Here is a 24,649-nt window from a genome sequence, read left to right on the forward strand (position 1 = left end):
GTGTGTGTGTGTGTGTGTGTGTGGTTGTGTGTGTGGTTGTGTGTGTGGTTGTATGTGGTTGTGTGTGGTTGTGTGTGTGTGGTTGTGGTTGTTTGTGGTTGTGTGTGGTTGTGTGCGGTTGTGTGTGTGTGTTTGTGGTTGTGTGTGTGGTTCTGTATGTGTGTGGTTGTGTGTTAGTGTTATATTGTGTGTGGTTGTGTGTGTGTGGTTGTGTGTGTGGTTGTGGGGTTGTGTGTGTGTACCCCTTCAAGGCTTAACAGTGTTTTTGGAGTTGGGCACTGCGAAGGCACATGCCGAGCAGTGGGAGAAGGATCACCCGGCTATTGGAGTGGATACCATCTGACACTGACATAAGAATATTTTCCTGTGCTGCCTCGCAACATTTTCGAAAAGACTCCTAGGATGGCATTTGAAAGGTACACTGAAGTAAAAACCTGAATGTGAACTTGGAGACTGAAATGTTGCATTTTTTACTTTCAGGAGGTTTCCCACTTGGTTTATTACGGCCATGAGTCCTGTGACTGTAAGGCGGTACATCTGTACATTACAGCCGTTGTTTGGTGCGTTTAACAGACTGATGAAATCACTCATCCCGTGCAGCTCTTGACAATCCAGTCTGGGTTTTATAAATGTTATTTTGATGTGTTGGAACTTTGCTTAAACAGCTGACTAGATGAATAGTGCTCAGAGGCACAGGCTAAAAATTGTCTATAGTGACCCATTAGGGATTTATATTAACTGTCAATTTTTTAACTGAGATGCTTCAGTAATATTTTGCACTAATGTTTAAATGATTCATGTTTCACACACAATTACTACTTTTAATAACAAAACGATGTAAATTGGCATGAACTGCTGCAGAGATGAAGTGCATTGTCTATGTTTACTGACGTACTGACATAAGAATATTTTTCTGTGCTGCAACGCAATATTTTCGGAAAGCCCCCTAGCCTGGCATTTAAAAGGTACACTGAAGTAAAAACCTGAATGTGAAATTGGAGACGGAAATGTAGCATCTTAACTTTCAGGAGGCTTCTGTTTTGATTTAATTAAGGCCATGAGTCCCGTGACTGTAACTTTTGCTATAATCGCGGCACTGGCGCTTTACTTTTAACATTAAAAGTAAAGCGTGGGTGCCGCGATTATAGCAAAAGTAAAGAAATCTTGAAATGGTGCAGCGATCCATTAATTACAAAAGAAACCTACGTAGTTAAATTGTAATTATCAACGGGCATGAACGCAAGAAGCTTACCAGGGAAAAGTCTAACAGGGCTGTGTAGCAAATATATAGAACAAGGGATGCGCGCGCAAGCGTGCGTGCTTGTTGCGCGTTCTAGCAAACTGGGGGGAAAATGCTATCGCCAGCCACAGCTCGCGCAATAACCACTCCACATCGACTAGCTAGCGTAAAAGGCCATTTATTAGGACAGGGTTGACACCAAATATAAAGGTAACATCAACAACTCCAAACAATCCCCCCCAACCTCATGTCTTCCATTCCTCCATTCACTCCAACTACTCAGTCCCACATCACCCATCGACCTCTTCACTTATCCCATTTGCTTCGTCACTTCTCTTTCCAATCTCTTCCAGCATCTCCAGCCATCGCACTCCTGCATGATGTCCCCCCACCTTGCACCTGTGTCCCACTCCACAGAAGGGTGAGTATGCCCGTCATGGACTCCCCCCCCTCCCAAATACCACCAACATGCCACTTCAACCCGTCCTAAACTGGCACGCTGTAACAAATACCCCCGCTTTACCACTCCCGAAGCAAGTAGGGTGGGCGGGTGGTCAAACTTTCTAACTCCCTATCCTGACGGCGCTGGGAGGCAGGTAGAGGAAGAGCTTCCTCCCCTGTCCCCTTTTATACCTGCCTAGCTCCCACCCCCTCCCACTATCTAACCCCACCCTGTCCCGTGGTATCGCGTGAATACCCCGGGGGAAGACTGGTCTGCCGACCTTGCTTCCCCTGGGGCCCGCATCGCGCAATAACCACTCCACACCAACTAGCTAGCGTAAAAGGCCATTTATTAGGACAGGGTTGACACCAAATATAACAATAACATCAACAACTCCAAACAATCCCCCCCAACCTCATGTCTTCCATTCCTCCATTTACTCCCACACTCCAACTACTCAGTCCCACATCACCCATCGACCTCTTCACTTATCCCATTTGCTTTGTCACTTCTCTTTCCAACCTCTTCCAGCATCTCCAGCCATCGCACTCCTGCATGACGTACCCCCACCTTGCACCTGTATCCCTCTCCCCGGAAGGGTGAGTATGCCCGTCATGGACTCAACCCCCCTCCCAAATACTACCAACCACTAAACCCCCGTAGGGCAGTTACCTGCCCCACCCTGCCCAAGTGCACCTTTCGCCCTCAAATCCGCCAACACCAAATCAACTCGTTCCACAGCCCACTGATAACATCCCTCATCTCCATCATGTAATATGCATTACCCATGTGCAAAAGGTGCACTCCATCGTCTTGAAAAAGAAGGGGCTCCTCGAGCCGTATCCCCCTGTGAGAAATCACTTTGATCCCAGCATTACCACAGAAAACTCTCATAGCCTTATTCAGCTTACGTCGAGCCCTCTCAACCGCTGCGGGTTTCAATGCTCCCCGCTAAATCCGGCGCGGTATGAATTCAGTCCACACAATACAGGCGCCAGACAGATTGGTACGCATCGCTTCCAAGTCTCTTTGCATCAGATGTAATAAGGACACCCCAGATTGCTTCACCAAGTCATTTTCCCCCAAATGGATCACGATCATATCCGGGCATCCTCTCTGCGATACTTTTTTGGTCAGCCAGGGCAATAGAGCCCCCCAGCGCATCCCACTCTTGCCCCACCAGTGCACTTCCTGATGACTGCTCCTCAGGCCGAGGCCACGGCCGTAAACCTGCCTGTCCGCATATTTGGACACCCAGTGTACAAAGGAATGTCCCACAATCCAGGTAACCATCTTGGCTCCCGGCCCCGCCACACAACCTATGAAAGAAACATAGATTAGAACAATGAAACCCAACCGTCCCTTCGCCACCAAACCATGAACTCCGCCACCGCTCTCGCCTGCCTTCAGTTACGCACATAGCGTTCACCGCAACGCGACCTCCACCTCCCGATCCGCCTAATCTCCTCCCCAGACCACCCCAGCCGCGCAGCCGCTGTCGCCGTGCCGATGCGGAAAGGATGTGTCCCATACCTTGCCGGGTCCCTGCCTACCCGTCTCAGTGCCATGCGCAACACCGCCAGCAGCTGAAAAGCTGTAACTCGCCCCCTAGGGGCACGGCAGAATATTTCTCCCCCCCACCGCCGCCTGCCGACAAAAGTCTCTCCATTCTTGCACTGGGCAGGCTCCCCCACAACCATTCTCCCTCAACCATACCCACCTACCCCTCCCCGCCTGGTCCGTTTTTGAACGACCCAACCATATACCAAGACGCGCCTCCTCCAGTCTCACATCCTCAAACAACCTGCCAGCGGACCCCCTAGACCCAACCAGCTCCGACACCCGAAAAGCCCCAAAAAACATCCAAACCATGCACAGCCTAAACAAGGCCAACTCCAACACATCATAACAACAATGCGGCAATGCCACTAGCACTTCTTCCAACAACTCAAACGTAATGGCCTCCCTAATGCCCCCCAACTCTCCCCTTTTCCCTCCCCCAACCTTTCAACATTCTGCTCAGCAGCTCGCTTCTTGCTGGACCAAAACCAAAATGCAGCAAGCTATAAAAGGAAATCTGCGCCAGCTTCCCCGCAATCATGACCTGTGACAGCCCCCTATCCATGCAACGCAATACAAACTGCATGACCACCCTTTCACAGCTACTCTGAGACAGCTGCCCAGACACACCACCCCCACCCCTAAAAGCGCCGAACTCAGACCATGCCAGCCGGTAGGAGCGCCGAGTGGAATCCGCTACTGACTTATCCACCAAGTCCACCACTCTCACTCCTCCCAAGCCCAGATACCCTCCGGCACCTTGGTCTTGCAAGCCTCCGCTCCCGGCGCCAGCCTCCTGAAACGCTGCCACTGCGAATGAGACAATGCATCCGCAATGTCATTGCTTGTCCCTGGAACATGTTGCGCGCGGAAAAGCACATTAAATCGCAGACATAGCAGCATAAAACTGCGCAGCAGGCGCAGCACTCGCAGGTCCCTCGCCCTTTGCTTGTTCACCAGGTCCACCACTGTCTTGTTATTCACATGAAACAGAACAGACCTGTTCTGGAATTCCCTGCCCCACACCTCCAGTGCGACCAGCAAAGGAAAAAACTCCAGGAACGCAATACTCCTGCCCTGCTACAGCCAATGCTCCAGGCACGGCTCGGCGCACCACCGCCCGTCCCAGAAAATGCCAAACCCTGCCGCTCCAGCCGCGTCAGAAAACAACTGCACCTGCCACTCCATCCTGTCATATGGGAAGTCCAAGGACACACCATTGAAATCTGCCAAGAAACAGTGCCAGATCCGCAAATCTGCCATCACCCCCAGCGAGATACGTACCCGATGATGTGGCAGCACCGCCCCAGACATGGCCATGCCCAGGAGCCGGCAGAAAGTCCTTCCTGCCCTCACCACGCGACACGCAAAATTCAACAACCCCAACAGTCGCTGTATCTCTCCCAACGCAATCCTCCGCTCCCCCATCACATACAGCAAAAATTCCTGAATCTCCCTCACCTTCGGTTCCGGCAACCATGCCGACCAGGCCACGGAGTCCAGTTCGATGCCCAGGAAAGTCAAACAACAGCTGGGCCCAGCCGTCTTTTCAGGCACCAATGGGACCCCAAAATCCCGGGCCAGTCGCTGAAACTGCCCCAATACCTCCGCACATTCGCCCGTCTGACCCTTTCCAATGAACAAAAAATCATCCAAATAGTGCGACACCAGCCGGTGCCCACTTCTAACCGTGAAGGCCCACTGCAGGAATGAACTGAACGTTTCAAATAACGCACATGAAATCGCACAGCCCATTGGCAAAACTCTGTCCACAAAGATGGCACCCACAAACTGCATGCCTAGCAGTGAGAAGTCCGCCGGATGAATTGGAAGGAGGCGAAATGCAGATTTAATGTCACACTTCGCAAATTCTGCCCCTCGGCCACCAACCGCCCGGACCAAACCGATCGCATCATCTACCGAGGCGTACAATACCCTAGAATCCTCCACCGCAATGAAATCATTCACGGAGGCCCCCTCCAGCCAGGACAAATGATGTATCAGACGAAACTCCCCCTGCTCCTTCTTGGGTACCACCCCCAACGGGGAAATGATGAGATCCGGCATCGGCCACGATGCAAAGGGGCCCGCAATTCTACCCTCCAACACCTCCTTCTGCAACTTAGCTTCCACCACCTCCAGCAACTCCTTTGCAGACTTCAAGTTTTCATCCCACCTCTGTTCCCTGGGACCCTGATACCCCACGCGAAACCCCTCTGAAAAACCCCAGTAGAGCTTCAGCGCCGCTTCTGTATCAGGGTACCTCGAAAGCCATGGACCCATGGCTCACACATCAACCGGCGTAGGAGCCCTTTGGTCCAGCCTGCCCCCGTCCTTTCATGATCCGCCACTGCTCGGAGGGAGTGGCCAGCGTAAAACATTGCGTGACCGGATGCCGCCCGCCGCACTTGGAACACTCGTGCTTGAATTTGCACGGGTAGCGGGTGCAAGAGCCCTTATTGAAGTTCCAACATGCCCCAACGGTAACTCCCCCAGGTTTAGATTGCTGTCCTCCTGTCCCTGTAGGCCCATTCTGCCCTCCCCCTGAACCACTGAAACCTCCGTGCGCCCCCGCCCCAGACTGGGCAGGACGCGACTGAAAAGGCCGATACGAAACCGGGAGACCACTAGCCGTATGCCTGGACGCCGCCGACTGCGTGGAAGACATCCATTGCACCCATAACTACTGATCCACTTCCCCCCAAAGGCTTGTCCGGATTAACGCTGACCCGTGCCCGAAACTCCTCGTCGTAACTTAACCATGCAAAGCCCCCGAAATGCATCTGAGCTTTGCGAATAATGTCCATATATTTCAGGAGCGCAATCACCCTGTCCTGGTGTTTTTCGAAATATATACTTGCGTAAATCAAAAAGGCGGATGTCCAATTTTCCATATTAACCGGTACCCTCGGCCACCTGGTCAATTCCCATTCCTCTTCCTTCAAACCCTCCTTAGCCTGAATTTCCCTGTGTAACAGCTTGAAAACATCTACGTATTCATGCTTCCAAATGCGGGACCGCGTCTTCTCTGACAAATGTGGCCCTAACGGCATAGCCAAGCCCATATACGGTAATTTCTTCCGATGCTTTTCCCCAGATTCCTCTTTCCCCTCCGTTTCCCCTGGCTTATCCGTCTGAACTCCAGCACCCACCAGGTGCTTCCCCCCGCCTACTACCTCCGCCGCCTTGGCCGGTGCACCCCCATCCCGCACAGACCCCTCCCCCACCCCCACAGACCGACATGCTTTTTTCCACCCTTTAGCTCCCTCACCCCACGCATCCCACCCTGCTTTCTCACCTGTCAGTTTTGGGGGCACCACCCGGTCCTTCCCTCCTGCGACCGCAGACTACAGGCTTTCTTTCCTGGTCCCGCTACTGCTGGCCCGCAGCGACTGTAAAACACCAATCTTTCCGGTTGCCGCCTTTTCTCGACCCCCAACTCATTCACGCACTTCACCCTCCTCCAACTCCTCACTATCCGAGTCATAATCCAGTTGCTCCTCTTGCTCCACCTCAACATACTCCTTTCGCACCTCACTCACTACCAGCTTTGCACCTTTCCCTTTCATGCCAGGCACAAACTCACACTCCGGCGCCGACGACGCCCGCTCCCTCGATGGAGGGCAGGCCGCCGCGGACCCCCCTGCTGCTTCACCCCCGCGTTTGGAGGCTGTCTTGCACCCCGCCGGCCCACCCTTGCCTCTGCCAGCTTCCACCGCTGGCTTGAACCCCCCCCAGACCGTCAAAGCCTGGGGGAGCCCCAGCGCCGTCAGGCCTCTGCGTCACTGCAGTCCCTACCTCGTCCACCCAAACCCAGCGGTCTCGTGCCCTAGCCCCCCTGACCTGCTCACTCTCAGCCCCAGCGACAAAGCGGCACGCCGGCGGAACCAGCCCCCCTAGCACACCCCCCCAGCCCGTCTCCCTGGCCTCACAGAGCACCTGCCACCTCAATTCGGTGTCTTCGATAATCTGCTCCCGAATCCGCTCCTCCAGAGACATGGCGTCCCAACGTTCCGCCCATCGCCCCCTGGCCCCCGGTACCAGGCCTGCCTCCCCGCCACCTGACGTGCCCGCCGCGCTGCGCACCCAGTGCCCAGGGCCCCCAGTGCCACCTTCAAGGGGCCTTTGCCCTTGCCCCCTGCCCCCCCACCCTTCCCACCCCCAGAAAGTTCAATGGGCTGCTCTCCCCCCCACCCCTCCTCTCCCCCAACCGAGTCACTCCCTGACAATACCAGCTCAAAATCGTCCCCCACCTGCTCCTCACCCCCACTCAGCTGTCCCCATCCCCTACACTGTCCTTGCTGTCCTCTTCCTGGTAATTGGCCCCCCTAGAGCTGTCACTCCCGCCTCCTGCGTCTTGCCCTATACCTCAGTCTCCCCCGTACACACATGCGCGCTGCGCGACGCACCCGCGGCCCCGCCCCCCGCCGCATCCGTGTGCTCACTCGTAGCCTGCGCGGGGATGCTCAGACGCCGTCCCCCGCGCTTCGCCCCCTCCGAATGCCGCCTGCCCCGCCCACGCGCTGTTGTACCTGGTTTCGGCGGTGGGGGCTCCTCCAGGCACGCTGCCACCGCCGCTGCTACTCCCGCTGAAGCGGACCGAGGCGCCCGGGTCATCCCGACCCACGCCTGGTCCAGTACGCCGGGCCGTAGGAGATCCGATCTCCCGGCCCGGCCCGGCCCAACACCTGCAACGCCGCTCTCACCGCCGCCGCATCCGGGTCCGCCTCGCAACATTTTCGAAAAGACTCCTAGGATGGCATTTGAAAGGTACACTGAAGTAAAAACCTGAATGTGAACTTGGAGACTGAAATGTTGCATTTTTTACTTTCAGGAGGTTTCCCACTTGGTTTATTACGGCCATGAGTCCTGTGACTGTAAGGCGGCACATCTGTACATTACAGCCGTTGTTTGGTGCGTTTAACAGACTGATGAAATCACTCATCCCGTGCAGCTCCTGACAATCCAGTCTGGGTTTTATAAATGTTATTTTGATGTGTTGGAACTTTGCTAAAACAGCTGACTAGATGAATAGTGCTCAGAGGCACAGGCTAAAAATTGTCTATAGTAACCCATTAGGGATTTATATTAACTGTCAATTTTTTAACTGAGATGCTTCAGTAATATTTTGCACTAATGTTTAAATGATTCATGTTTCACACACAATTACTACTTTTAATAACAAAACGATGTAAATTGGCATGAACTGCTGCAGAGATGAAGTGCATTGTCTATGTTTACTGTTTACTGACGTACTGACATAAGAATATTTTTCTGTGCTGCAACGCAATATTTTCGAAAAGCCTCCTAGCCTGGCATTTAAAAGGTACACTGAAGTAAAAACCTGAATGTGAAATTGGAGACGGAAATTGGCATCTTATCTTTCAGGAGGCTTCCGTTTTGATCATTTAAGGCCATGAGACCCGTGACTGTAACTTTTGCTATAATCGCGGCACCGTCGCTTTACTTTTAACATTAAAAGTAAAGCATGGGTGCCGCAATTATAGCAAAAGTAAAGAAATCTTGAAATCTTGAAATGGTGCAGCGTTCCATTAATTACAAAAGAAACCTACGTAGTTAATTGTAATTATCAACGGGCATGAACGCAAGAAGCTTACCAGGGAAAAGTCTAACAGGGCTGTGTAGCAAATATATATAACAAGGGATGCGCGCGCAAGCGTGCGTGCTTGCGTTCTAGCAAACTGGGGGGAAAATGCTATCGCCGGCCACAGCTCGCGCAATAACCACTCCACATCGACTAGCTAGCATAAAAGGCCATTTATTAGGACAGGGTTGACACCAAATATAACAATAACATCAACAACTCCAAACAATCCCCCCCAACCTCATGTCTTCCATTCCTCCATTCACTCCAACTTCTCAGTCCCACATCACCCATCGACCTCTTCACTTATCCCATTCGCTTCGTCACTTCTCTTTCCAACCTCTTCCAGCATCTCCAGCCATCACACTCCTGCATGACGTACCCCCACCTTGCACCTGTGTCCCCCTCCCCAGAAGGGTGAGTATGCCCGTCATGGACTCCCCCCCCTCCCAAATACCGCCAACACGCCACTTCAACCCGTCCTAAACTGGCACGCTGTAACAAATACCCCCGCTTTACCACTCCCGAAGCAAGTAGGGTGGGCGGATGGTCAAACTTTCTAACTCCCTATCCTGACGGTGCTGGGAGGCAGGAAGAGGAAGAGCTTCCTCCCCTGCCCCCTTTTATACCTGCCTAGCTCCCACCCCCTCCCACTATCTAACCCCACCCTGTCCCGTGGTATCGCTTCCCACGGGGCCCGCATTGCACGCGCCCGCACACATGCACTGCAAGCTGTTATTTTAAGCATTCATGGGCATGCACGGCAGACAACAACCATAAATAACTAATGTATAGTCTTTAAAATGATTAGAAGATTGAAGTGCACCTTACCATGCGATTACATGAAAACAAAACTTTGAAAAAACCAAGCTCTCTAACACACTGTCTTTTGGAGCAAACAGTGTACATACAGCCTTTCACAGAAGGGATGGTCTCTGGTTGCTTTTACACCCTGATCTCAAGCTGTGGAAAGATTAGTTTCCTTAATACAATGAAAACTGCATAGCAGGCATGAGCGGAAAGAAAGGCAAGCAAATGCCATTATGGTTTGTTCATGAAAAATCAGAGAAATGTACACAGACAAGATCGTGGCCCTATAACGTGCACTTTCCTGATCAGACACCCGTCATGTTTAAAATACCAATATCTTCTAAGATCCTACTGCAGAATTAGTTTTTTTTTCAAAGATTGCTTTTTGACACCAACAAGCGCCTTTTGCAGAACAGGTCTAGGGAAGACATGGCTTGGCAGTTCGGGCTGGACTGTTCCCATGAGGCACAGGGTCAAGACTGATTTGCATATGGCCATGTCTAAACTGGGGTGGTGTAGTGGGCAAAAGAACGATGGATTTAACCCAGATCTCTTGACTGGGGGAGAATGTCTGCATTGTCAGCTTTCCGTCCATCATTTGTTTGTTGTAACGCTTTTGCAGAACACTGGCAGAGTCAGCTAAAAGTTGGCACACAAGAGAATGTGCCACATGCACATTACAAACAAGACAGAGGCAGAGCGAGCCAGCGATGCGGAGGAAGAGATTAATAAACAAGTGCCATGCATCGTGGGTTTGGCTAACGCATTGTAATGCCTTCTCCTGCATCACTGCACTGGCATTAAATGCCACACATTAGTGCCCTTAATTGTAGTGTCTGAAAGTGCAGCTTTAGTGCCCAACACAGACTAGCTCGGCTGTGAGTGCTTCGATAGCCAGAGCTTGAGCCGGGCCCAATGTTGAAACGGGGGGTGTGGTTGTCATGGATACACAGTAATGTCTGCTTGGGCCCTCCCTCACATCACGTGCTGACACCTCTTTGCTTGAAATAGACTGCATGGCACGTTGTTGAGTTCCTGTGGTGCCCAGAAAACGAGGTCCGCGATCCGTTCCAATACTGGCACCGCCCGTCAGTGCCACACACACCGGACTGGTGCGGACAGTCCAGAGGCTCGCGGGAATCAGCCGCTGCCTGGGTAAATGAGCTCTCTACGGGTGGGTGAGACGCTATAGAATAAACATGTAGTGCAGTCTGCACTCTTTTGTACCCAGGCAAGGTTCGAGCTATTTAAATTGCTGAAAAACGGTTGAAAAAATAAACGTGTAATGATTAAAGTTATTTTTCTACCAGGTTAAATAATGCTAATTTTGCATAGTGAATGGGGAAAATAAAGAGTGCTTAATAACTCTCAAAGACTACGTTACTAAAGTAGTCTGTAGACGCCAAACAGATGGAGACACACGCGCGAGTGAAGCAAGCATTGAAAGCGTGCGTCATCGCGATCGCTCTGAAAGCGAAAGTGATTGCGATCGCGATGACGCACGAGTTTTCAAAGTTCTGCTGAAGGCTAGCGGTTCGCGCGTGCACGGTCGCGTGAACGCAAGCGCTAGGCCAGCCAGCAGCACTTTGAAAACTCACATACAAAATGTCTCTCCGAGCCAGCGCATGCACTGGGTTCAGCGAGACCTAAAAATGGACTCGCCTATTGAATATGCCTCACGAAATTAATATATACACCGCAACACAAATGTAATTTTATTTTACAGATTATTTATTGGGCACGCCTACAAAACGACACTATTTTGAAACGGGACACCGGTCTTTCCACTCTTTCTCTTCTTTCTCTGGTTCCTCTCACGAACGGCAATCTACAGTGATGCCTGCCGTGAGGACCGGTTCTGGCAGGCTGAGAAAGTATTTAGTCTTGCCTGGTTGAACACACGATTTATTCCTTATTTTCCTTAACATGGAACCGATCTGCCACCGCGATGGAGTAAGGACGTCGATCAGATCGTCTCCAGTTGTAAAAATCACGCTGGGCCCAGGATTGACTGATTCATTAAGCCAACTTTTGCCACAAATACGGATTTGAATATTACGTTCCATGGATGGTTTGGGCACCACCGCCATGGTATATATCCACTGAATATTGGGAATTGTCCTTAGCTGGACCTTGCCACGTTACGGGTATTGGTGTAACCAGGTTTTGCACGCCAATTGAGCATTGCAAGAGTGATGAGGTGGGTTTAATACATTACTCCTGCCATTTGATGTGCAGACACCACGCCTCGGCAACCTATTTCCCGATTCCAGTTTCTTGTTTTTATTCTGTAGGGTCACTTCACCCATCCCCTTGTCCTGAGGAAGATCCGCATAGCTGAGGTATTAAAGTTCCTCTTTTGCCGATAAGCCGGATCGAAACGTCGACGCTACCCCCTACCACACCTGGACCAATTTCCCCTTCCCCATTACCCCTGTTTACAGCCTTAAGGAAACTCTCCTTAAAAATTCAAATGAATAATTTGCATGTGGCCAGGTTGCATCTAACTGTTTACTGATTATAAGTTTTGTACAGTCTTGTAAATATGTGCCCTTTACTTTTCTACACACTTTGAGCTCTCTTGACTCCTATATATACACTTGAGCACTCTTTCTTACACGTTCCCTAAAACATTTTCCTACCTTCTTGTCCCTCTAATGATTGTTCCTTTAAATGACTAAATAAATATATTGTAATAATACTTAGTGGTTTTTTCTGCACATTTATTTTCACGATTTACAGACGTTTGGAAGCTGATTAATGTAAGCTCAAATAAATTGTTAATTCTGTTAATCTAACTCTTACTTGAATAATTGGTCCAGGACCATTGTTTCTTTATAATACATAAATATAGGAGACATTTGGAGAGGGGACACAGATTGAGGGCATCCAGCCTCAGTCTACCCTCAGTTTACTCTGCTGCATTCTCTTGAGTGGGGGGCACCAGCAGCCCCTGCAGCTGCCAGAGCCCCCAGCAGGCCCAGATGGAAAGGCTTAGCAACAGACAACCTGTTTTCAGCGAGTTTTTCAACAACCACTGGGTAACCACCCTGTCATTTGTCAAATAAAACCATGAACGTGGAAAAATCAATATTTTGTAAAATTGCTTGACAGAGAGGCCAAGCAGCCTTTGGTTGGGGTCGAAGTGCGGATTCGGAGGAATAACTGCTGCTCTGTAGCTGGGAGATCCAGAGGTGCTCAAGTCTGCCTGTTCGGCCCCAGATGTCTGTGCTTAAGAGCTATATTTGATCGGACCCCACACCCACCTCCCTTCAGCCAGATGGAGTTTGACATTTCAGGAAAACAAGGGCCAGCCATGCTTTGACCGGCTTTCTAAGAATATTGGATGGAGGTTGTATTAGAATGGGGAGGCGGCCAAGCAAAATGGAAGAGAGGGGAATGTTTGTACGGCGTATTGAGAGGTTACCGCTGCCGAGGGTGCCCTGGAGACTGAGGGAGCTATGCGTCATGGCAGGCCAGGCCTACTTCGCACACGCAAGGCACCCAGTTACGTCTAAACTTCAATGTGTGATCTCTCCGTGGCGCAAGCAATGAGTTCATTCTTTGTCGCCCATCAGGCCTCGGCCTCCAGCTTGAGCGGCCACCACCAACGGTGGGAGGGAGGGGGTCATGGCCATTGGACCCTTGATCTTCCTCTCGAGGATCTGGTCACGCGGTTAAGCGGGATTCCCGGATTCAGTAATTCTCAGAAAGTGTCGGCCCGCCTTGAAATTCAGTGAAAGCCCTCTCTGTCTCGTGTATTGACGATCCCGTGTGTGAGTCCTATTATTTCAATACCAGGCGCTGTAATGATGCCGATGGGGCTTGAGGTGAGCAGCGTGTTGTTCGGGAACAGGGTTGAGGTACATCTGCAGAGCAAAAAACTCGCACTTCGGAAAAGAAGTGCATTCAACATACGGCCTCTATCTGGTGCCTGTGTGTTGTCCAGGGCCGGACTGGACGTTAGTGGGGCACTGGGCGTTTTGCCGATGGGCCGCAAGGATGGGGTTCTTTTTGGACCGGTGGGGACCGTTCTTTTTTTGCTGCTGCCGGCCGGTTTTGCAGCAATGCTGCAGTATCGCCCCCTGAAGGGGTATCTAGTCACTGCCCCGTCACAGAGATTGAGGTGCGTTGGAAGCGCTAGTCAGTCTGCTGGACCAAAGGCTCCCATTTAGCGTGCGGCTCGCCTGAACTATTCAACCCCTCCTCCTTCGTGAATTCCCCCTCTAATGAAAACAGCCCCCCTCATTAGAAATAGTTTCCTTCCGTTTCTAGGAACGAGGGAAAGAATGGTCTCCTCAGGCCCGATCTTTAACGAGGCTGAGGTTTCCCCGCCACGGTGCTCGCTTTACTACGTCTGTAAAAGCCTCTCATTTCTTAGAAATCCCCCAAACACTTTGGGATTTATTAGAGGGGCGGGGAGTCGGATTTCTCGTTGATAACTAGCTCGTGGGCAAGCGACTCTGGGCAGAACTGCAAGACTACGAGGAGAGACCACAGAGAAGGGGTGGGGGAGCTGAGGGGTCCAACAGAGAATGCATGTGCGTGTAAACAATTAGAGGGTCTCTGCCATGGCAGAGTGCCAATCCTGCAGACCGAGGTCCGTGTCTCACACTTAGCATAGTCTCGCCCTGGGTCGTTGCTTCGCTGACTGACTCATCACTTCTATCACACAATGGGGATGTGGCTTAACGGCTAGAGAGGCCGACCTTGACGCTGGAGATCCAAGTTCGAGTCTGCTGGGAAGCTCAATCATCCTGTGATTCTGGCAAATCACTTATTCCCCCCGTGCCTAAAAATGAATACACCCGTCTGTAATGCAACTGATGCTCGTATAAAGCGCACTGATACCTTCGGGTCTAGTTTATATAAAACTGCAAAAATAAAAATAAAAAAAACACGCTCACTACCAAAGGGTGTCTCGACTCTGCCTTTTGCATGTTATGTGCCCTCGTATCTGTGAATCCTCATTTTCTCCTAACCCGTCATCCCGTACTGCTTGACACCTGTCGCCTCTTGGCGCTTATATGTCGACACCCTAGCCTCTGCTCAGGGTGACGCACCCAAACTCTAGTCTCTTTTGTGTCTACTGGCCTGGCAGCGAAAGTAAGCACGTGTCATCATACACCGGGGGTGAGAGATCATCTCGGCCATTCAGTATGGGCCTCTCTATGGGGGGCGCCTAAAGCTGATATTGCAGAGCATTCCTCACCCATTCTTCTCCCTGTGTGTGAGCGGATGTGTACACCTGGGCGCAGGTCGTTTTCCGGGTCACAGGGATGGAAAGCGGGTGGATCGCAGCCGGTGAGATACTGGTGGCGCCCCTTTCTTGATTCTTTCAGCTCGCTCTTCTGGGCCCTCTTCCCCTCTCCTTTGTCCCTCAGAGGTTTGGGGTAAACTTATTAGATTGGTATCAAGTAGTATATATCTGTACAACATAACTTAACAATAAATCAAGTTCCCATTGGTCATAAATCGGTAACGCATTAATTGTTAATAGGCATTGATTGAGCTTCTCACTAGGGCCAGTCACAAGACATGAAATTCCATCCCATGCACATAAAATGAAGTGCTGGAAAATAGACCTGTGTTCGTTTAAAAAACAAATGGGATTTCCTATGTTACACAAACTTTATTGTGGCGTTTTATTGTACTTTCCTTTCCCTTCAGAAAGCCCCAAAGTCCCTTTTGGTGGGTCGAATGACTAGTTACTCCATTTGCTTTGTATGATCCGAATAAATTGTTAGTTGATATATCGCCTATCACAAGTAGGTTTTGGTGAGTTCTGTGAGGTCATTGTCACTCTTACTTGCTGGTTCCTGATTTGCCAGCGTGTGCCAGTCTCACTTTCTCTTCTTTCATGTGGAGCATGGACCAATTACAGATTGCTTTATTTTGATTAGTGTCCTTCTGCTGTTCACGCTGTGATTGAGGTACTGTTTTATTTCTTCTTCTTCTGTCGTTCAGCGTTGTCCATGTTTCTTCCTCTGTGTTGCTTCTTCCTTTCCACCCCTCATTGCGCATGTTGCTTCTTAATTGTCCATGTTGATTCTTCCCTTCCATCCCAGTTGTCCATGTTGATTCTTCCCTCCCACGCCCCATTGTCCATGTCGCTTGGTCCCTCCCACCTCCCATTGGCCGTGTTGCTTCTTATTGTTTGGGTTGCTTCTTCCCTTCCAATCCCCCATTGTTAGTTTTGTTTCTTAATTGTCTGTGTTGGTTCTTATTGTACATGTTGCTTTTTCCCTCCCAAACCCCATTGTCCATGTTGCTTCTTTCCTCCCACCCTGACTGTCCATGATGCTTCTGCCCTCCCACCCTCCCATTGTCCGTTTTGCTTCTTTCCTCCCACCTTCCATTGTCCGTGTTGCTTCTTCCCTCCCCCCATTTTCCATGTTGCTTCTTCCCTCCCACCCCCATTGTCCATGTTGCTTCTTCTCTCCTACCCATTATCATCAATGTTGCTTCTTCTCTCACACCCCCATTGTCAGTGTAGCTTCTTCCCTCCCACCCTCTTTGTCCGTGTTGCTTCTTTCCTCCCACCCCCTTTGTCCATGTTGCTTCTTCCCTCCCACATCCCCTTTGTCAGTGTTACTTCTTCCCTTTCAGGCCCCCATTGTCCATGTTGCTTCTATAAACCCACCCCCCCATTGTTCATGTTGCTTTTTCCCTCCCACCCCCCATTGTCCGTGTTGCTTTTTCCCTCCTACCCCCTTTGTGTGTGTTGTTTCTTCCCTCCCACCTCATTGTCCATGGCGTTTCTTTCCTCTCACCCCTTCATTCTCCATGTTGTTTCTTCCCTCCCACCCCCATTGTCTGTCTTGCTTCTTCCTTCCACCCCCATTTTCGTGTATTTTCTTACCTCCCACCTCCCATTGTCTGTGTTTCTTTTTACCTCCCACCTCCCATCATCCGTTGCTTCTTTCCTCCCACCCCAATGTCCGTGTTGCTTCATCCCTACCATCCCCCCTTGTCCATGATGCTTCTTCCCTCCCACCCCTCCATTGTCCGTGTTGCTTCTTCCTTTCCAACCCCCATTGTCCATGTTGCTTCTTAATTGTCTGTGTTGGTTCTTATTGTACGTGTTGCTTCTTCCCTCACAACCCCCACTGTCCATGTTGCTTCTTCCCTCCCACCCGATTGTCCATGTTGCGTTGTTCCTCCCATCCTCCCATTATCCATTTTGCTTTGTCCCTCCCACCCTCCCATTGTCCATGTTGAGTTTTCCCTCCCACCCCACTTGTCGGCGATAGTTCTTCTCTCCTACCCCTCATCATCTGTGTTGCTTCTTCTCTCACACCCCCATTGTCAGTGTAGCTTCTTCCCTCCCACCTCCAGTGTCCGTGTTGCTTCTTCCCTCCCACCCCCATTGTCCGTGTTGCTTCTTCCCTTCCACCCCATTGTCCGTGTTTCTTCTTACCTCCCACCCCCATTGTCATGTTGTTTCTTCCCTTCCACCCCATTGTCTGTGTTCTTTCTTATCTCCCACCCCCCATTGTCTGTGTTTGTTCTTACCTCCCACCTCCCATTATCCGTTGCTTCTTCCCTTCCACCCCCTGAAGGTCTGTGTTGCTTCTTCCCTCCCACCCCCCCTTGTCCGTGTTGCTTCTTCCCTCCCACCCCTCTATTGTCTGTGTTGCTTCTTCCCTTCTAACCCCCCATTGTCCATGTTGCGTATTAATTGTCCTTGTTGCTTCTTATTGTCCGTGTTACTTCTCCCCTCCACTCTCATTGTCCGTGTTGCTTCTTCCCTCTCACCCCCCATGTTCATACTGTTTCTTTCCTCCTACACCCATTGTCCGAGTTGCTTCTTCACTTCCACCCCCATGGCCCGTGTTGCTCCATCTCTCCCACACTCATTTTCCTTGTTGCTTCTTCCCTTCCACGTCCCATTGTCCGTTGCTTCTTTCCTCCCACCCCCCATTGTCCTTGTTGCTTCTTCTCCCCCTCCCATTGTCCCTGTTGCTTCTTCCCTCCGAACCCCTTATTTTACGTGTTGGTTCTTGATTGTCCGTGTTGCTTCTTTCCTCCCATCCCCCATTTTCGGTATTGCTCCTTTGCTCCATCTCCTGATTGTCCGTGTTGCTTCGTAATTGCCAGTGTTGCTTCTTTCTTCCAACCTCCCAGCCTCCTGTTGTTGTGTTGCTTCTTCCATCCCATCCACACTTCTGTTGTTTGTGTTGTCCCCCACCTGTCATTAGAAAAAAAAGCTCTATGACTTGGCTCCGACATAGCGCCCATTGTCTGTGTTGCTTCTTTCCCCCATTGTCGATATTGCTTCTTTCCTCCCACTCTCCCATTGCCCGTGTTGCTTCTTAAGTTGTCCATTTTGCTTATTCCCTCTCACCTCCTACTCTCCCATGGTCTGTGTTGCTTCTCCTATACCATTGTCTCTCCCCCGCCATAAGAAAAGGAAGCCAGCTGTTGTACAACATGGCTTAAAGACACTGACTACGCCAATAGATCTTGTGTAGGTGAAATCTATTGGCTTTGCCATTGCTTGTTTAATAAAGTATTCTGGCAAGTAGTCAGGGCCGGACTGGGAACAGAAACCGGCCCTGGCAAACTGCTCAGCTGGCCCCCCTTGGGGTGAGGGGGAGTGCAGCCGAGCAGTTTGCGAGGGCCGGTTTCGGCTGATTTTGTTACAGGGGGCCGATATTGCGTCCCCCGGTAACACAAAAGGCCCCCTAGGGGCCCATAACCAACCCCCACCCAAGCGGCCTACCAGGGAAACGCCTGGTGCCCGCTATGGCCAGTCCTGCCTTGCAAGTAGTTGCAGAGCTCTTGTGTGTTCTGCGCCATTTGATGTAGGCAGTCTGGGTGCCGGAATTCAGAGACCATTTTGATGAGCTCCTACATGGGCACATAGGTTCTGAAGGGCAATGAGCGTAGATCAGCTTGAGGTTTTGCAGATTCTGTGTTTTCAATGGAGTCGATTGTTATTGAAGTTGCACATTTTCCTCTATTAAGGAAACCTCTATTGGTGAGGTTTATTGTTTTAGAGCTTGCAGATAGGGTCCGAAGCAGTTGATGCAATAGCATTAGAGAACGAGGGAGAAAAATAAAGGCTACTGGAAAATGACTAAAGCACATAAAATTTAAGCCTCCCCTTGGAAGTTTCATGACGCATATCTCAAGTTGAACAAAGTAGCTTTGGTGGAAATGTTTATAGAAATCTTGGCAGATGGTGCATGTTCCAATAGGGGATTCCACAGTATAATATTTGTGGAAAATATGTATGCTCCACATAGCAATGAGTTGGTGGTAAGTGCGCCTAAGAAAAGAGAATCTGATTTCACCACTTGAACATTTTAACAGGTCAGATCGCCATGACAATTAGTGTGGCAAGTCGCCATTCTACTCTGACACCTTGGGCTACCGCAGCTGTTTCAAACGCAAGTCGAGGATTCTGTAAAGTTTGCAGGCAGCGGATTGGGATACTGAATTTTGTGAACCTCATGATGTGGATGCAGAACATTGGGTGGTCCTCAGCTGGGAAACAGCCTTTACAACGAGGCATTACAATGTAATGCCTTTTCCACGCATATATTACCTTTAACATGGAATACCTTTACCACGACTATGCCTTTTTAATGTATGCAAGGTAAGCATATATGTATAAAAGGTGTTAATTGTATATACATATTTATTACCTGCTGGTGCCAGTATCTAGTTATAGTTAGGACCATATTTCCACAGGAAAAGCGTTTTTTGACTTTCCTATATCTTTGGCACTGTTTGACAAATCTTCATGATATTTTCCTCAAAAAGCGTGCCAGCAATTCTTGTTGCGCATGGAAAGTTTCGGGGTGATCCGTCAAACGGGTTCCGAGAAAAAAGGGTGGCAAAAATAGTGTGTTTTCCCATGTTAATCCCCATAGGACCTTTGAACATGCCTAAAGCCTGAACCGCTATATGGAATGACACCAAATGTAGCAGAAAGGTAGATTTGCTCCACAGATTGCGCTTTTTGTTATTTGGTGTAAATCAGTTCAGTAGTTGTTGAGAAATTTAAGAGAATAAAGTTAGTGATATCTGTGGCCATGATGACTTTGCAAATAATAAGGGAAGCCAGTCAAAGGAAAGGTTACCTGACTTGCTAATTCTGTAGGGCCCTCAAGAAGGATCCCATAATTGGGCACAACAAAACCGGCACAGACAGTTGCAAAGATAGTCCAGTAATCAACTGCTTTTATCAAAAATATTTTTCATTTTTATTTCCAAATAGTCAAAATAAGTTGATAAGGCAATTAAGAAATAAATACATACAAAAGTTACATTCAAAAGTGATACATTACAAGTACAATGTCCCACAAAACTCAGTCATAATGGTCAGTCATACTAACATGCACTAAAATCGACATGCACATTCACATTCTAAAGCAAATATCGACAACTGCATCAAGGTAACACAGCTGCCACATGATAAACGAATGACAAGATTTCATATATCATCCAAGGGGTGAGGGTAGTTACAATCCAGCTACCCGACACAAATTAAATGCCAACGCGTGTTTCGGTGTCTAGTCCCAGCCGGGGCCACACCTTCATCAGGGTGAAGATGGACAAGCAGAATGGGACAAACAGAAACACCTAGGGTCACAGAGAAATACATAATCAGTGAATATTATAACACACTATAACAACATCAATAAATTGTTAAAACTAGAAAAAATCATCAAATACGTACCTAAACCCCCTTGTAATCTTTCCAAACTGGAAAACACTACTCTGATGTCCTTGAAAGGAAATAAATCATTCACTATCAAGCCCTGTGACAAGGGAGGGGGTATTGTAATACTTGACACACCCTCGTACATTGAGAAAATGAACATGCTTCTTTCATCCACCAGACATTACAAACGCATTGTCAGAAATCCTGAACCTGGCCTGAAACAGCGGATTCTGACCCTGGTGGAGACTGCAGTAGACATGGGACATATTTGTCCCAAGGAAGCTGAATTCTTGACCCCCCGACACACCCGTATGCCCATCATTTACGGGGTGCCCAAGACACATAAAAATGCTCGTGACCCCCCTCAGGCCCATTGTGTCAACCATTGGATCTGCTACGGAGCCCCTGTCTCAATACGTGGATCGATTTTTAAAACCGTTGGTCAACAAACTAAAATCATTCATCAAAGACACTTGACTGGTTTCCCTTATTTCCCCTGCATTACCTGCCTTTCATTAGCCATCAGGGGTCCCCCTTCTTAGTGGACTTTGCAAATAATAACAAGCTCGTGCAGGGAAATGCAGAGCTCTGATTGGCTGCCAACACTTCAACGAGGAAATGTTGGCAGCCATCGTGGGACTCGGCTTGAGCTGAGTCCCCCCCAAAAAATGTAATAAAAACAAGTGGCAGGGTAGGAATACCCTGACCCCCAAGCCTGGGTCACGGGCTCCCCCGTGACCCTGCCACGGTGTAAAAGCAGTAAAACATTTTTTGCCATGAATTTGTGATATTTGTGAATTCGCAGGAAAAATAACTCTGCACTTGCTTTTAAATAACCCCTGGGTGGGCCTGGTCCTAAGGGCAACCATAAAACAAGCATTTGCAATGCAATAGGTCTCACATTAATTACGTTTGAGCTATTGGCATTGCTAAATATTGCAACACCAATTGCAACAAAAGTCTATAAATTGTAGGCCAAAAAAATGTGTATTTATTTTTGTAGCAATGGTGGCATGCTGCGCTTTAGATGAATATGTTTAAAAGTAAAGTGCGCCATACTGCGATTGCTACAATAGTTAATTGTGGATACGTTAACAATTGATGTGTGCACTGATGGCTGGTGGTGTGTGTGCCTGTAGAAATTGTGCACTGATGGCTGGTGGTGTGTGTGCCTGGTGGAAGTGTGCACTGCCGGCTGGTGGTGTGTGTGCCTGGTGGAAGCGTGTACTGACGGCTGGTGGTGTGTGTGCCTGGTGAAAGCGTGCACTGACAGCTGGTGGTGTTTGTGCCCGGTGAAAGCGTGCACTGAAGACTGATGGTGTGTGTGCCTGGAGAAAGTGTGCACTGACGGTGTGGTTGTGTGTGTGGTTGTATGCGTGGTTGTATGCGTGGTTGTATGTGTGGTTGTATGCGTGGTTGTATGTGTGGTTGTATGTGTGGTTGTATGTGTGGTTGTATGTGTGGTTGTATGTGTGGTTGTATGTGTGGTTGTATGTGTGGTTGTGGTTGTGTGTGGTTGTGTGGTTGTGGTTGTGTGGTTGTGGTTGTGTGTGTGTGGTTGTGTGTGTGTGGTTGTGTGTGTGTGGTTGTGTGTGTGTGGTTGTGTGTGTGTGGTTGTATGTGTGTGGTTGTATGTGTGGTTGTATGTGTGGTTGTATGTGTGGTTGTATGTGTGGTTGTATGTGTGGTTGTATGTGTGGTTGTGTGTGTGGTTGTGTGTGTGGTTGTGTGTGTGGTTGTGTGTGTGGTTGTATGTGTGGTTGTATGTGTGTGTGGTTGTGTGTGTGTGGTTGTGTGTGTGTGGTTGTGTGTGTGTGGTTGTGTGTGTGTGGTAGTGTGTGTGGTAGTGTGTGTGGTAGTGTGTGTGGTAGTGTGTGTGGTAGTGTGTGTGGTAGTGTGTGTGGTAGTGTGTGTGGTAGTGTGTGTGGTAGTGTGTGTGGTTGTGTGTGTGTGGTTGTGTGTGTGTGGTTGTGTGTGTGTGGCTGTGTGTGTGTGGCTGTGTGTGTGTGGCTGTGTGTGTGTGGCTGTGTGTGTTGTGTGTGTGGTTGTGGCTGTGTGTGTTGTGTGTGTGGTTGTGGCTGTGTGTGTTGTGTTTGTGGTTGTGTGGTTGTGTGTGGTTGTGTGTGGTTGTGTGTGTGGTTGTGTGTGTGGTTGTGTGTGTGGTTGTGTGTGTGGTTGTGTGTGTGTGGTTGTGTGTGTGGGTGTGGTTGTGTGTGTGTGGGTGTGTGTGTGGTTGTATGTGTGTGGTTGTATGTGTGGTTGTATGTGTGGTTGTATGTGTGGTTGTATGTGTGGTTGTATGTGTGGTTGTATGTGTGGTTGTATGTGTGGTTGTGTGTGTGTGGTTGTGTGTGTGTGGTTGTGTGTGTGGTTGTGTGTGTGTGGTTGTGTGTGTGTGGTTGTGTGTGTGTGGTTGTGTGTGTGTGTGGTTGTGTGTGTGTGGTTGTGTGTGTGGTTGTGTGTGTGGTTGTGTGTGTGGTAGTGTGTGTGGTAGTGTGTGTGGTTGTGTGTGTGTGGTTGTGTGTGTGGTTGTGTGTGTGTGGTTGTGTGTGTGTGGTTGTGGCTGTGTGTGTTGTGTGTGTGGTTGTGGCTGTGTGTGTTGTGTTTGTGGTTGTGTGTGGTTGTGTGTGGTTATGTGTGTGGTTGTGTGTGTGTGGTTGTGTGTGTGTGTGGTTGTGTGTGTGTGTGGTTGTGTGTGGTTGTGTGTGTGGTTGTGTGGTGGTTGTGTGTGTGTGGTTGTATGTGTGGTTGTGTGTGTGTGGTTGTGTGTGTGTGGTTGTGTGTGTGTGGTTGTGTGTGTGTGGTTGTGTGTGTGTGTGGTTGTGTGTGTGTGTGGTTGTGTGTGGGTGTGGTTGTGTGTGTGTGTGTGGTTGTGTGTGGTTGTGTGTGTGGTTGTGTGTGTGGTTGTGTGGTTGTGTGTGTGGTTGTGTGGTTGTGTGTGTGGTTGTGTGTGTGGTTGTGTGTGTGGTTGTGTGTGTGGTTGTATGTGTGGTTGTATGTGTGGTTGTGTGTGTGTGGTTGTATGTGTGGTTGTGTTTGTGTGGTTGTGAGTGTGTGGTTGTGTGTGTGGTTGTGTGTGTGTGTGTGGTTGTGTGTGTGGTTGTGTGTGTGTGTGTGGTTGTGTGTGTGGTTGTGTGTGGTTGACCACTTAATCACACTTGCGCAGTCAACTCAAATGAGTCTGGCAGTGGGGGGCGTGGCCAGCTATGGAAAGATGTTGGATGTGTTTTAGAGCTGCTCTACACCACGACCCATGATCTGCCATCGTCCGTACGGATCCTGGCAGTAACTACCCTTACACAGACAGCCCACATTTTACCGACCACCTTGGCATCGTTTGAGCCTTTTACCTGGGGCGAAGGCGCAACCATTCACCCATTGTGCCCTTCAGTGACTAGCTGCGCCTGTGTGGCCTGGACTGGCACCCCAAGGTTGCGGGCAAGGCTTGGCTGATTCCGCAGCCCGGGCTGATTGTTGGCGCTTCTACGAAGGAGGACACATTGTCCACGTGGCCATCCCGGGTCTGCAACCACACATCGTAGACGCACCATCGGGCCGGCACAGCTGCCTGCCACCCGTTGTGAGCGATTGCTGGGGCTGCTTATTGAGGACTGAAAGGCCCATCGGGCCTGCGCACCATGTGGTGGGGGCCAACCTGTGCCTAGCCTCCCAGACCTACACGCCGAGATTACCACCCTCGCACCCCGGCAGACGTGGCAGAGTAACATCCCTCAACACGACCACCATCGCACCGCCCATGAGGCTGGAGAGACTCCTGGGTACACTGAATGGATCGCGGAGGCTGGGGGCTGCGCTGTCTTTCACCTCATCCTCTCCTAAAAGATCCAGTGCCTGTGCCCTTCCCACATCTATTGGTTTCGCAGTGAGTACCTTTGCTGGGGGAGCCCAACCTCACCCAGTGGTCCGACATCCTCCCTTGCTTCATCAGCACCCCTGTGTTTTGAGGGAGTGGGTGGTATGGGCCTGACATGTTGCCGGAGTGCCCGCAAATCCAGCTCAAACCTATCATAGAGGCCTACTAACATGGCACTCCGAGAGACACAGGTGGCCTAGCTGTTGAGTGGGGCATCTGCCTCTTCCCCCTCCTGTTCCATCTGACCTAGATGGCGACGCATTCTCTATCTTAGCCCTGATCCACATGTGTAGTAGCGAGAGCGCACTTCTCACACCACACGCTGGCTCCTGCTGCCCGCCGCCCTTCGCCATTAAGACAAAGAAGAACATCAGACTCTCCAAGGAAGGGGACTGGGAGAAGGCTGGTCCCCGCCGCTGAGGGCGGAACTAACATAACGCCAT

Source organism: Triturus cristatus, chromosome 3_1, assembly GCF_964204655.1.
Source record: "Triturus cristatus chromosome 3_1, aTriCri1.1, whole genome shotgun sequence".
NCBI classification, from domain to species: Eukaryota; Metazoa; Chordata; class Amphibia; order Caudata; family Salamandridae; genus Triturus; species Triturus cristatus.